Below are 14,954 nucleotides of genomic sequence, written 5' to 3'. Positions count from 1 at the left end.
TGCAGCTCTAAGCAATTATTGTCCTCAGTCGTCATCCACTGTCACTTATTTTCCAAGCAAACATGGGCGGGCAGGGAGGAAAATGAATACCCAGAATTAAAATGAAATGAGCCGGGGCTGCAGCAGCAATTTAGCTGGCACCAGCTTCAGTGGCAACTAATTAATTGCTGCCAGAAGAAATCAACACCAATCAAGCAAATTAATTTGATTGACAAACCAACACTACACAATCTCCCACCATTTGAATTGCGCGGTGACCGTGGCAGCTGCTTCTTGGGAAGGCTTCTGCTCGCCAGGGTGAGAATGTAGCTCGGAGGCAGGTATGTCGATCGGGTTACAAGGGAATGTTTGCTTGGTTAGCTGCCGGGGCTGCCGCATGGTACCTGACGGATTGATCGCTTTCACCGCCCAGAGGGACCATGGAGATGCTCAGGCCTGACCTCCCTCTGGCATAACACGGTTCAGAGATTTCATCTGGAGTATTCCTGCCTCTAGCACAACTTGTGGCGGAACTAGGGAAGCTCGGGCGGGGTGGGAGGGGCGAGAAACAGACCAGCTCGGCTTTGGTGTCGGAGCTGCGTGGGGAGGGTTTGGTGCCATCTCCGGGGCTCCCCCTGCGCAGGATGGCCTGGCGCGGGATCCTGCCTGGGACAGGAGTGGAGCAGCGATGCGAGTCGGAAGTGGGGGACGGGAACCTGGCGTTGAGCTAAGAGGAGCTGCGGATGTGAGCGGAGGCTGGCAGCTGCTGGGGCTGTGCTGGGCGGGGGCTTTGGCTGGCTGACTTCCGGACGGACTGCTGGGGGCGGGTGCTGCACGGAGGGGGAATGAGTGGAGTGTGGACTTGGGCTCTTTGAGTGGGGCTGGGGGACAGCTGAGCAGAGGCTCGGAGGCAGGAGAGGTGACAGCCATAGCGGGACGGGGGGTTCTGGCATTCCTGGCTGACTGATAACTGCAGGGAGCGAACAGCTTGCTTCTGGAGCCGTTGGTCAGGGGTGGGAGCTACTGGTGGGAAGGGCTGAGCTGACAGTGCCCTGGAGACCAGGACCAGCCAGCGGGAGTGCTGGCCCCTCATGCTGGTGGCCAAGGATTACCCATATGCCTGCAGTCCCACCCGCTGTGGTGCTACCAAGGAGGTTAAGCCGCAGCGGTGCCTAAATAGGAAGGGTGCGGATGCATTGGAGCGGGTCCAGCAGAGGGCAGTTAAAGTGATTCAGGGGCTGGAGCACGTGACCTACGAGGAGAGGCTGAGGGGTTTGGGTTTAAGTTCGCAGAAGAGAAGAGTGAGGGGGGATTTGACAGCAGCCTTCAACTTCCTGAAGGGGGGCTTTAAAGAGGATGGAGAGAAACTGCTCTCAGTGGTGACAGAAGGCAGAACAAGGAGCAATGGTCTGAAGTTCCAGAACAGGAGGTCTAGGTTGGATATTAGGAAAAATTATTCCAGCAGGAGGGAGCTGAAGCACTGGAGAGATGGTGGAATCTCAATTCTTAGAGGTTTTTAAATCCCGGCTTGACAAAGCCCTGGCTGGGATGACTTAGTTGGGGCAGGCCCTGCTTTGAGTAGGGGGCTGGATTCAACCACCTGAGGTCTCTTCTGGCCCTAGGATTCTGTGAGTGTAAATGTGGATGGAGCTCACACTGAGAGATGTGTGCGTGTGTGTTTAATGCCCTTTCAAGCATCTCCTACGGCTGGTCCCCCTTTTTCCCCCTCTCCAGAGAATGATTATTCCCATCCTGATACAGCCGTAGTGACATCTTGTCTCTCTTGCTTAGGCTCACTGGGAAGCAGTCTGCCGTTCCAGCCGGTCATTGTTCCTCCCGGGCTCTGGAGCTGATCGCGGCTGGGCTATTTTGGGAGCAGTGTCTAACGTGAGCCCCGACATCACAGCCGTGGGCTCCGATTGGATGTGACGCTGGGTTTGCTGCTGTACAAGCAGTCTCGTTCCGCCCCTCCTGCTCCCGGGGAGATGCAATTCCCTCGCCTGCCCTAGCAACAGAACGGGAGGGGAGCTTAGTTCCAGAAAACGCGGCTCGTGTTCCTTCCGAAGACGTGTGCCGGTGTGGCCAGAGGTCAGGCCAGCCACGGGGGCATGGGTTCGGTTGCAAACAGGTGGGGTTGTGCTGCTGGCCTGGTCCCGCTCCCTGAGCAACCAGTTGGTGCTGAGCACAGTGGAGCTGAGTCATCCCACTGGGTAAGATAAACCAAAGCCCTGAGCCCTGTTCGCCTGTTGTGGCCCAGTGACAGAGAAGTGCCCCAAGCATGCGCCCTTCTGGACACTGCGTTTGTGAGGGTTGCAGGCCCATCTGCCCAGAACGGCAGAGGCACACACCTTTATAAGGAGAACTCGTCAAACTCCGCAGTGCCTCATTAGGCTCAGGGTGATGCAGTGTGAGAACGACCCTGTTCGTTTGCTCCCCTGGGTGTCCTTCCTGGGGCTACCTGCTGACAGAACAAATCCAGTGCCCTGGAGTCCACCGGGAACAGAACCAGAGGTGCTCGTTCAGAGCCTGTGTCCTGCTGCATCCTGCCAGCTGGAGCGATACCCTCCCCATCTCAAGCCCCTTCACGTGCAGCTCTCCCAGCTCTTCGCAGGCGCTTCATGACCCGCTCCCGAGAGCTCGGGGTTAGGTGCAGAACGCTGAGTGGCCTGATCATGCATCGGTGCTGGGCCCCTGCAGATGTTTTTGCTCATCACCTCATTGAACCACAATGGATGTGGGCCGGACTAGAACCCAGGAGTCCCCGAGCTCGAACCACGGGGTGGTGCTGGCCCCTCCCATAGAGACAAGCTGTGCAAACAGGCCTTCGATGTAACTGAGCAGAGTGCAGTCTGCTTTCGCCAATTTCACGGGCCAGAGCTTCAGCCCAGACCAGAGCCTGTGACGTGCTTGGAGCCATGTCAGGTGGTGCCATCAGGCTGCCAGCACAGGGGGAAAGGGAGAGCCCATGGGGTAGAGCTTTGCTGGAAGCTCCGGCTGTCGGCGCCTCCTGAGTGCCTGTAGCTGAGCCCAGCAGAGGGCTGTGCGGGTTTGGAGTTCCAGTCCCAACATGGCCCTTCTCAGGCTGGCTGCAGAAGAGCTGTTCCTTGGGCAGGATTCCTGCCAGGCTTTTCCATTTGCATCCATGGGCGGAATCAATTTTCCACGCACCACCAAGAGGAACACGCGCTGGCGGCTGGAGGCGCTCTGCTAATCTGCCGGGCAGCACCTGGAGCTCTCCTGGGCGGCCGCCCACGCGTTGCGCTCACAGGGAGCGCCCTCCTTGGGGTGTGCGCTGGAGAAAGGGACACCTGCCTCCCTCTTTAGTGACCCTTATTGGCCAGGCAGTTTCTTCGACTGCCCCAGAGGGAGACCCGTGTTGCTCCCTTGACTCAGCTAGCAAGGTCACTGTGATGCCGGCTCTGAAGGACGTTGCTGGGAACACTCCCCAGGAAAGAAATCCGGAGCCCAGGCACCGTGCTGCTTGTCAATAAGCAACAACCGCTCAGCTTGCTGAAGTTCCTTCCCTCTAGCTCCATTCTCCGTTGCCGCAGACGTGCATGCAGGTGCGTTCTGAGCTCTTCCCCCGTCTCTCACGGACCCCTGCAGAGTGCTTCGCCATGGAGCAGCTGCACAGGTACGGGGACTCTCGGGCCAAACCCCCGAGGGCGGCACCCAATGGAACCCTGTCCAGGCTGCATGCACAGCTAGGCAAAGGGTCGACCGGGCGTGAAGGAACACCAAGAAGGAGGTGAGGCATTGGAAGGGCCCAGGAGGCACAGCATGAAGCAGGTGTGATTGTGAAGGATGAACATGTCATCAAATGGGTGTCGTTTATGTCCAGTCCATCTCAGTAGCTGGAAGCTGTTCCTCTGGTGGCCTCATGGATCGGACCCTGCGAAGGGCTGGTCAGCCTTGAAGCTGCTGTGGAGCCCTCTCCCCAGAGAGGCCTGGGGCTTTCACGCCAGGCAGATCCCCCACCCCAGGTAACCAAACTGCCCTTTGCTCTCCCTCCTGGAGAAGCCCTTTGGAGCGTCCCTGGGGCTGCGTTTTCTCGGCAACTGACACAGAGGCCATCCCGTTCCCTGCCTTGAACTTCTCGTCTGCACCGTTCTCTCTCCAGTGTACCGACCCTGCAGACTCCTCCTGCACTGACACGCCCTTCCGCACCCCGGGCTGAGGCTGGCAGAGTGAGCGTGGCGGTGCTGGGGCAGGGGCGTGTGCCTCACGGGCTGCCCCTTTCAGCGCAGTACGTCCGCGGCTGGGTTAACAAGAGCTGTCACTATAGCCGGTGGGGAGCAGAGGTTGGTTCATGGCCATTACCTTCTGAGCTCATCCCCCGTCGCCACTGTGACCACTTCTGGCCTCTTTCTGTCTTTTTCTGTCTCTCACGATCTGCCCTTGTCAGCAGGGGTGTAAATTTCCACCAGGTGGAATATCGGCGCTGAGCGCAGTACCCAGAAATCAGCCTGTCGTGGGGCCAGCTTTGAGCGCAGCTGCCTGTTAGCTGCGGCTGTGAGACGGGAGGCCAGGTAGCCTGTCGGTGGCTGTCGGAGCCAGGAAGGTGTCGCTAGCAGGGGCCATTTTGCTTCCCACCACACAGCAGCGACTTTTCAAAGGGCCGGATTCTGCAAGGATGTGTTGATGTCAGTGGCTCGGTGGTTAGAGGGCTCGGTGCCTTTCTAGTCCGGCGGTGGAGGAAGTAGTGAGCAAATGGAGTGGGGAACAGTTGATCTCAGGTCTGTGAGACCAAGAGACTGAAGTGAGCTGAGGTTGTCTGGCCCGGAGCCCAACACCTTTATTAAGTGTTCTGCACAAATGGACTGTGTTAGAAGGACAGGGAGTCGAGCACTGGAAGGTTAGAAAATGGCAGATTTCAGAGTGCCTGCGCGTTCTTAACGTGTTCCCACCGCGCGTGTTCATTACACGAGTCTTTCATTACTTGACCACCTAGGTTTTCTGCGGGAGGGCGGGAGCGGACGGTTAAAATCCCTACAGAGGAAGCAAAATCATCATGGTTTTGCCCTTTTCAGAAACGTCTGACTCCTCCGAGGAGCTGAAAGCCTGCACCCTTCCCCCTCCTCTTTCTCTGCGATGACGAGTCATGAGGCTTGTGAGGTTCAGAAGGCTGCTGCCTGTCCCCTTGCCTACCGTGCAGCAGGAGCCTTAAAAACAACCCCTCCGCATTAGAGTCAAAGTCAGGGTCGAGTAGCTGAGAGAGGCTTTCGTGTATTGTCCTCTGTCTCTGCCCTAGCTGTGGGCTTGTTCTCCCAGCGGTACGGGCTGCTGTATCTTTACCCCCGGTGGCTGTGGGTGTTGGAATGGCATTATCGTTGGGTAAGCGGTACCTGCACTGCAGTGTCTTGTCAGAGCGCCAACCCTTTGAGACATAGCTTCAGAGCAGTGGAGGGCTGGCTGTTCGTGGTCCCATTTCACAGGCCCTGCAAATGTGGCAACACAGGCCTGTCATCCAGCAAGCCAGTCTTGCCAGCGGGGTAATGTGTTTATAAAACTTAACACCACATGTACTTTTCATGATTCAGTGTCTAATGAACAGAATCCAGAGTTGCGATCACATCTTCCCAAGGTGCCCAGTCCTAGAATAGCACCAGCACAATCTGTCGCCCCAGAAATGATCAGCACAAGTGCAGCTCCCTGGCTGCTTCGGAAAGCTTTCATTTCTAGCGTGAAAACTGGGGATAAGAACAGCCACACAGGGTCAGGCCAAAGGTCCATCTAGCCCAGTGTCCTGTCTTCCCACAGAAGCCAATGCCTGATGCGCCAGAGAGAGTGAACAGAACAGGCAATCACCAAAGCGATCCCCCTCCTGTCGTCCACTTCCAGCCTCTGGCAGAGGTAGTCACTAGTCCTACCTGTCCTGGCTAATAGCCACTAATGGACCTAACTTCCATGAATTTATCTAGTTCTTTCTGAATCCTGTTGAAGTCCTGGTCTTCACAACCTCCTGTGGCGAGGAGTTCCACAGGCCAACCATGCGCTCCATGAAGACAAACTTCCTTTTGTCAGTTTTAAGCCTGCTACCCATTAATGTCATTGGGTGACCCCTAGTTCTTCTGTTATGGGAACAACTAAATACCTTTTCCACATTCACTTTTTCCACCCCAGTCATGAATGTATAGACCTCTGTCATGTTCCCCCTTCGTCCCCTTTTTTCTAAGGCGAAAAGTCCCAGTCTTTTTAATCTCTCTTCATATGGTGCCCTTTCCTAGCCCCTCTCCATCTTGGTTGTTCTTTTCTAGAACTTTTCCATTGCCATGTATCTTTTGGGAGATGAGGCGACCCCTTCTGTATGAAGCATTCAAGGTGTGGGTGTAGCATGGATTTATATAGAGGCAATAAGATATTCTCTATCCCTTTTTTAATGATCCCGAGCAGTCTGTTTGCCTTTTTGACTGCTGTAGCACATCTAGTGGAAGGTTTCAGACAACTATCCATCCACAACGACTCCAAGATTTCTCTCTCTCTTGAGTGGCTGTAGCTAAATTAGTCCCCATCATTTTGTATGTATAGTTGGGATTATTTTTCCCATGTGCATGACCTTTTATCAACATTAAAATTCATTTGCCATTTTGTTGCCCAGTCATTTAGTTCTGCGAGATCTTTCTGAAGCGCTTCACAGTCTGCCTTGTTCTTCACCATCTTGAGCACTTTAGTCTCATCAGTAAATTTTGCCACCTCACTGTTTACTCCTTTCTCCAGACCATTTATAATTCTGCTGAATAGGATTGTTCCCACTATGGACCCTTGGGGGACACCACTAGTGACTTCTCTCCATTCTGAAAACTGACCGTTTATTTCTACCCTTTGTTTCCTAGCTTTCAACCATTTATCAGCCCATGAGAGGACCTTTCCTCTCACCCCATGACAGCTAGATAGGAATGTTTTCCTGATCTGTGTTTTTCTTTGTTTTCCCCTTGAAAAAGCCAATTCTAACTTACTTACATGTCAGGGCACTGCAGTGTTTGCAGCCTGCCCTTGTGGGACAAAGCAGAAAGTGAAATTGACGAGAAATGAGAGGGAAACTGACTAGCTTTGTTTCCTTGGGATTAAAATGCAGAAAGAAAACAAAGACGCAAGCTGTTAGCATTTATTATTTCCTTCTTTCCTTATTTCCTCAGACAGACCCACAGATGTGAATGCTGTGAATAATAATGTAAACTAGGAGCCAAATCTTATGGCTTTTTATGCAGACCAATGGTGGCTGGGTAAAAACAGAGCAGATCTGAGAATTTGGCCCCAGATTTCACAGTGTGGCTCACAGGCAGGGCTGGCGATCCTGTACAGCAGTGGCCACATGTGGTTTAAATTGGATTCTCTGACTGAGTTTTAGTCCTATTTTAATCCTCATCAATAAATGAGGAGCATACAGGGAGCAACCCCCCCAGAGGATCACTGCCCTATGGGCAAAACGCCTTCCCTGGCTGGATCCTGGCTGCAGGTCTTTTCCCAGCTGATGGAGGGACCATGTAATTGTCACAGACAACTGGAGAGCAGTAAGGGAGGGGAATATCCTGTGTTTATTGTTAGAGCTTTAACACACTTCCAGGGTCAGGAGAGCCCCAGAACCTGGACCAAAGGGTCATGGGACAATACGCTGAGTCAGTGGAAGGGTTTGTTTGTTAGTTATCGCCTAGGGTTTAATGAGAGATTTAAAAGGATGCCAGGATCTCTCTGTCTAAGGCTGCCACTTGCCCAGCATTTGTTGGGAGCATTTTCTGAGCATCATGGTGATGGGAAAAGATTTATTGCATTCTGACGTGGCATGGAAACAGGCTGTACTGCCCAAACAAGGGACAGATGTAGTTTCCCAATAGCAGATGTGCTGAATTCAACTGATGATGTTACCCTTAGTTGAAATGCAGCCAAAGGTTCCTGGACCTTCTGCGGTCTTCCCAATCCTGTTCTTCTGTGATTTGAAGTAGAATAATAATAATGACAGGCCTTTTATGGAGCACTTTTTCCCTCAAAAAGCTCTGCAGCAGTGAAAACACAGTTCTAGAAGTGCTTTATTCACCAGTGAAATGCAGCCACCTCTGGAGTGGAACGTGGCAGCTGTGTAATAGTGCAGGAATGCAGCATGACCATGTAGGACAGGAGATGAAGAAAAGCGTTGGATGCCTCTGAGCCTTCGCAGAGGGAGATGAGGTTGGAGGAAAGTATCTGAAGTGGAACTGGGGCCAAGACCTCAGAGCTGGCCCCTGTTCTTGCGCCCTGGTTTGGGACTGGCCGAGACCCAGGGTTTTAAGTCACCGCCTCCAGCAGTGCAGCGCCCTCTCTGGCTGTTGGTTGCAGCTGTGCTTCTAGAATGCCTCGAAGCACCCCGGAGGTTTGAAGCGCATCCCTTTCCCCTACGCTGGCAGCTAGGGGCGTCCCCTCGTCATTAGTCCCCCCCGTGATGGGCCGAAACTGGCCTCAGAGAGTGTGCATTGGAAGTGCCCCCACCTTCCCCTGGAGCGTGAGTCGGAGGGAGGCCCCCCTCACTTGGAAGCGGGCAGCAGGATGCTGCCTTATAACTGTGGATCGGGGACAGAAGGGGGCCTGCCATGCATGTCAGAGGCCCCCACATGGTGCTTGGGAAGACGGGGGTGGGCACAGCCCCTCTGCCACATCGTTGTCCCTCTTGTCTTTGCCAGGAGGCTGGACTCTGACCCTCCTCTAGGATCCTCAGTGCTTCTCTGCCTAGCAGTGCAGCCTCTCCCAAGGGGGCCCAGGCCAGACCCAGGGGTGCTGGAGGCGAAGAGCAAGCCAAGCACAGTGCACCGAGGGAAATGACACGTGCCCTTTGCTTCTGTGCCCCAGCACCTAATTCATTAACCCTTCAGCTCTGTCAGGCCTTGGGCTGCTCAGTAAAAGTGCAGAGGCTGGAAAGTGGTCCCTGATGCCCCTGTGCTGGGGGAAGAGGCAAGAGTCCATCCAGGTCGTGGTCCCAGCCCCCGGGGGTTGGGGAAGCCACCGGACAGGACAGCTGTGCTGGCAGCAGCAGGACAGGCGCTTTGCTGTGGTTTCTGACCAGAGGGGAAGGGACAGGAGGACCCGAGGCGGAGAAGCGAGGGCAGTTCAGGCTCCTGTCTTAGACTCAAGCACCTGCAAAGGCATAAAGAGCTGTCCTTGGCATGGTGGAGGGAGGACCGCGGTTGGGGCTGCTGGCTGCCATTGCAGCAGACGCATGGTGCTGGGGAGGGACCTTGAGGGGTTGTCTAGTCTGGCCCCCTGTGCTGGGGGAGGGCCGAGAAAGCCCAGACCATCCCTAGCAGGTGTTTCTCCACCTGTTCTTGAAGACCTCCAATGAACCTCCCTTGGTCACCTGTTGCAGGGCTTAACTACCCCTATAACTGGAAAGTTTTCCCTCACATCTGACCTAAATCTGCCTGGCTCCCTTCGTGTCCCACCTGCAGAGCACCGGGAGAACAATGCATCACTCTTCTGAAGAGCGTTTAACACCAGCAGCCGGTCCCCTCCCACTCATTTTTCTCATGCACACGTGGCTGTTTAACTGTCCCCGCCCCCGCCCCCCGGGTCAGGGTTTGGAAGCGTTTCGGCCGCGTTGCTGTCCTCTGGACACTCCAGTTTGTTCACTCCTTTCTGAAGGCGATCAGTCATCAGCCACGCTCCTCGTGGTCCCACCACCCTTGCAGTTTGATGGCGACGTTAGTGGTATTCAGTGCGTCGGTTCTAGTCCCATCTCCTGGACTCCGGAGATCAGGTGAGAGTCGGAGCGTTCATTCAACAAAAAGATGTTTCTGGCCTTCCTGGCTGCAAAAGAGATGGGACCCGGGTGTGAGCCATGGCTTAGAAACCAGAGTGCAAACAAAGAAGCCCACCGTTCAAAATAAAACCAACCTTCGGCATCTGTAAGCAGCTCTCGTGGTTGTGGGGTGGGGGAGCTGAACCCTGCCTTGTGCACACTAGGCGTGGGTGGTACTGCAGTGCTGCTGGGAAGTGAGGGCTGGGCACAGATTTTGGCAGGAAAGCTGTGACAGCTCAGCTCAGCTCTCCTGCCCGCACCAAGCCAGCAGGGGAGGGCCAGCTGGTGGCAATGCTGAGGCCGCTCTTGCTGAGAGTGACGGAAGTGGGAGTAGGGAGAGCACCGCTTTCCCTAATGCTGCCCCCAATCTGCCCTGGCTGGAGGGGCAGCGTACTTGTCTCCTGCCCCATCCTCCCGGCCGCACGGGGAGAGCACCCCCTGTGGTTTCAATCCACCATCACTCCTCTGCTCAGCACCTCGCTCTGGTTGGAGGCTTGCTGCCCTGCGGGGGGGGGGACCATAGTTAATTAAAGGGGTAGGTTGAGGGTGCCACAGGCAGAGGCCCGCAGGCCGGGGCTTTGCAGCCGTTGGTGAGAGCAGAGTAAGTAAACCGGAGGAAAGGGAGGGCGGCACAGAGGATGCCGACAGCTCTCAGGGCTGGAGTTAGGAGGAGTGCAAATATCCAAACAGTAAATCAGATACACAGCTGGGTCAGAGTTTGTGCACGGTGGGGCCTGCTAAGGCGATCTGAGTGCGTCTGCACCACAGCTGGCCAGTTGGTTCCTGTCCCAGACCTGAGCTGCTTAGCCCCTGGAAGCCTGCTAAAGCTAAAGGCAGGAGTCCCGGGGAGGGGAGAACACCAGTTTGAGCGTCCAGAGGAGGTGCAGTGCCCTTGCTTGGTTCCCAGGGTGGGGCCAAGTCCTGGGCTTTGCCCACACAGCGGTTCCCTTCCCGTTCCCATCAGTGGAAGCGAAGGCAGGTTGCTTGCTGGCCTCGGTGCGCCGGTACAGCAGGACTGAACAGTAACAAGGGCGTGGGCAGCTGGGCCAGCTCAGTCGAGAGTGGAGAGGGCCCTGGAGTCAACAGCAGGGCCTGGGTGCCAGGGATCAGGCGTTGTCTGCCAAGGGGTCCTGACCCTGCCGTGCTGGTCCAAGGAGTGGGGTGGCATGGAAAGGGGGATCTCAGCTGGGAAGAGGCAGAGCCCACTGTGCTGGTCATAGGTAGGTGCGAGACACCACTGAGATGATTCAGGTGGCTTCCCTGGATGCTAGTGAGAAGAGATTGGCTTGGGCAGAGCCCTCCCAGGGCAGCTGCCCTGGCCCTGCGCTTTGAGGTGCTTTGTGCAGCCTCCTCACCTGTCCTGCAGATGGGCCGGTCCCCCCGTTGGCCGCGGGGCGCAGGGTAGCCTGGGGGTGAAGCAGAGCACAGCATGCTGGGAGATGAGCAACAGTGCAGGCTGGTGAGGGGCTCCGGCTTCTGCCACCACGGTGAGCACAAGGGGGTGAACCTTGGTGCCACCCTGCACCAGGCCCCCCACTAATCCTCTGGCTTGCAGGAAGGGTGCAGTGGGGGTGGGAGGAGATGGGGGGAAGAGCAGGAACAAGGCTTGGGGGAGATGGGGGAGCACAGGCTGGGTGGGGACTGGGCCGGTGGTGGGGGAGGGGAGTTACCCCAGGACCCCTGCCTCAGGCACCGGGGAAACGCTTCCCTGGGCCCTGCGGTAGGTGAAATTTCCAAAAGTGCTTTCACTTCTTAACAGCCTAAACCCCATTTTCAGACACTTGGGCATCTACATGCCTGAAAAATGGGACTAAGGCTCCTAAATCACTTGGTTCTTTGGGGAACTGTCATCCCTGCACAACGGCTAGGCGCAGCGCTAGCTCTGGCAGCTACCAGAGCCAATATCTTGGGATTTCTCAGGGCAAGAACCAGTAAGGAAGGACCAGGAGGGACCTGCTGGGGCTCAGAGGCTGTTCCCTGGCTGTTGCCAGCAGCCCCAGCCAACAATCGTGTGTGGTAGTGAGCACGCCACTGTAATCTTCTGCGGGGTGGGGGGGGGTTCCGTGTTTGGTGTGTGTGGCAGGAGAAAGATTTATCGGGCAGGTTTGCAAAGGGGTGCATAGGTGGTCAAGTTGTGCAATCAGTTGCAGAGCTGAGTAATAAATTGCACTGATCACTTGGGACGTGACCTCCGTATGTGTAAACTGTGTGTGTGCTCGTGTGTTATCTAGATGCAGAAACCTGTGTGCTTACTGTACGCTGCTCTGATTGCTCAGAACTTGCACCGACACCATGATAAGCTGTGTTGCTTTGGACCATTGCTGCTAATCACGAGTGACTCACTGTTAGAATGCAGCACAGCATAATACCGGAGGCATGGTTAACTCACTAATGAAATTCTCCCAGACACATTTAAAACCCCCGTAGCAACAAAGACCGCAGCGTGGCAACGGCAGCTGCTGAGCCGAAAGACACATTGGAACGATATATTCTTCTGGGGGGAAACAAATGCTGTTCCCGTTTGATTTCTTTTGAATTTGCAAAATGAAATAAACAAGAGAATCGCCAGCATTTTAATTTTTTAATAAAAGCAGCTTAAGCCTCCTAGGAACAGTGCCAGCTTACGCCTGCCATGAGAATGCGTTCCCTTTGCAAAAGAGGATGCTGTCTGGCAGGCCGTGCCTCTGCCCCTTACGCCTCACCAGTGTCCTTGCTTGCAAAGACAGATGTCCTGTCGGAAGGAAGCCATTTGGAGTGATGTGTTGTCGCTGCTCTCAGCTCTCTGCCCGGAGTCCTGCAGAGCAGGATTGCACGGGAAGAGTCGAGCCGAGCCGAGCCGCTGAACCGCAGCAGCTTTCTCTCCCCACGGGTGAGAGGAGAGCCGGGGGCCCAGCACCCCGCTCTGAATACCTTTGGGGAGCGGTGAGCTCCCCAGGAGCTTTGGCAAGGAACAGTGTGAAGCTCTGTCCAAGCAGCGCGGAGTGTGAAGTCCGGAATACGTGCCTTGGTTTTAGCACTCGAGTTCTATGTGACATCCAACCCACATTTTGCAGCGAGGGAGGTTGTGCGTCTTCCAAGCTGCACAGCTCCCCAGCTAGCAAAGCCACATCCCCTCCTATTCCGCCTCTGCCCTTCCATATTTCCTCCCTGCCAAGCCCAGCGCATCAGCCTGAGCTTCTTGCCAGACTGCGTCAGCGTCTGTACGGTTGTGGTGGCGGCATCTGCCAGTAATGGCCGTGTATGTGCCTCTCGCAGTGCGCTGTGTTGTGCTGGAGGGTGCGCTGCTGGCTGAGACAATCTTGCCTGGCCCTGGCCTCCTTTTCGCTCTTTCCTTGGCAAGTCTCTTGGAGTGCTGTGCCCAGCTTTGGATGCCAGCATTTCGGAAAGATGTGGACAAACTGGACAGAGGAGAGCACCAAAGTGAGAAAAGGTTTAGAAAACCTGCCAGATGGGGAAAGGTTAAAAGAGCTGGGCATGTCTTGTCTTGTCTCCAGAAGAGAAAACTGGTGGGGAGACAGTCGTCATGTGTTAAGCCCTGTTCTGTTGTTAGAGACTGGAGCGTAGGCAGTGTGGTCTAGTGGTCATGGCTGGCCTGGTCCCTGCAAGTCAAGGACAACCACGAGGCAGGAGCCAGTGAGTAGGGATCAGAGTAATCATAAGGCCCAGCAATTAGGTCAGTCTGGCTGGGGTCAGAGGTGGCTACCAGGCTGGAATTAGGAGGCCCAAGTCAGGGTCAGAGATGCAGATGAGAAAGCGAGGGGCATCCTGGAGTCACAGCAGGCTGCCCACACAGCTTCCGGGGTCACCCGCCAGAGAGAAACAGCAACTAGCTGCCCACAAGGTGCTGTTGCTCTTCAGCCTTCGGGCGGTACTTCTGCAGTGCCAAACCTCCCCAGTCCCTCTGGGTGGGATTCTGCGTGGCCTCCTGCTGCTGATGGGTCATGTCAGCTGTCTCAGCCACCGCAGGCCTGGGACTCTCCTTACACTGGTGATGAGAGCAGAGCCCGCGTTCTCTAGGCCACCTGAAGGCAGGACAAGCAGCGAAGGGCAGAGATTTCAGGTCAGATACTAGGAAAACACTGAGTGGCTGAGCCCAGGAGTAGGATCCTAAGAGGGGCTCTGGAATCTCTGTCCCTGGAGGCTTTTAAGGACAGGCTGGCCAAGCTCTGCCAGGGATGATCTAGGGTTACCTGGCCCTGCCTTGGCAAGGGGGGGCTGGATTTGATGGCCTCTCGAGGTCCCTTCCACCCCCACGTTTCTCAGATGTGGTGCTGCTCGCAGATTCCTGAAGCGATGCCCTGCAGGAATCGAAGCCCGTTGGATGTGCTAGGTAAGCACACCCGGCCCCCAGGGGCCCCCAGGAGCCAGCTGGCACAGCTGCCGATCACCAGCAGGTGACTCGGTTGTGGTTCCGAGGTCCATGCGGTCACTGCTGGAGGGTAGAAAGCAAGATGGTTCCCCGGCACGTCTCTGCTTGGAGGAAGGAGGGGTGTGGCCGTAGGTGCCCCCACAGAAGAGTTTGGTTCTGCTTCGCCTAGGGTGAGCGAGAGGCATGATGGGGAGGAGCTGCTGCTTGCGGGCCAGCAGGCTGGGGAGGAGCATTCGGGTTCTAGGGTACTGTGCGAACTTACGGCTGAGGTGATAGAAACAGACTGGCTACAATGAGGGTTTTCTCTTTTGTCTTGGCAACACCGGGCTGTTATGCGGCCCTGTAGCAAAGTCATAGGGTGGTGGGGCATTTTCCTCTGATCCCCCTGCAAAAATAACCCCGGGGAGAATTGGTTCTAGGTCTCCTGGTGTTCCGAGACGTCCCTTCAGCCTCCTGATCCTGGAGACGAGCAAAAGGGGCGTTCTGAGTTGTGGAGACCTTCCAGAGCTCTCCGAGAGGAGGAGGAGAGAAATGTGTGATGTGGTAGGTGGCGTGGGGGATAACTAACCGAGCTGCTGTCGTGGGATTGGTACATATGTTCTGAGACAAGAACCAATTCTCCTGCCAAATTAAGCAGAATTTAACCTGAGCAGCTCGTTAGCTGTAAAACCCTCGTGAGTGGCGTGCGTGGTGCTCCTGGGATGCTGGCTCCTCTTGTGTCTAGCTGCTGCATCGCTCCAAAAGAAGCCCTAAATATTGCTCTTCTGAGGTGTGTCCCTGTGAGGTGTGTGGGTGAGGTTTAAGTGCAGTTTCCGTTACTTCGGGGTGCCCTTTCTGAGCCTC

The 14,954-nt window shown here is 55.5% G+C and overlaps 1 protein-coding gene across 6 annotated transcripts in view; it reads left to right on the top strand.

Moving 5' to 3' along the window:
- The window catches only part of ARHGAP44 (Rho GTPase activating protein 44), an 88,293-nt gene that overhangs the window by 19,520 nt on the left and 53,819 nt on the right, over positions 1-14,954 (top strand). The window lies entirely within an intron of this gene.

Source organism: Carettochelys insculpta, chromosome 20, assembly GCF_033958435.1.
Source record: "Carettochelys insculpta isolate YL-2023 chromosome 20, ASM3395843v1, whole genome shotgun sequence".
Classification (NCBI taxonomy): Eukaryota; Metazoa; Chordata; order Testudines; family Carettochelyidae; genus Carettochelys; species Carettochelys insculpta.
Note: the sequence above shows the minus strand (reverse complement) of the source record. Positions and strands in the feature narration are given on the sequence as shown.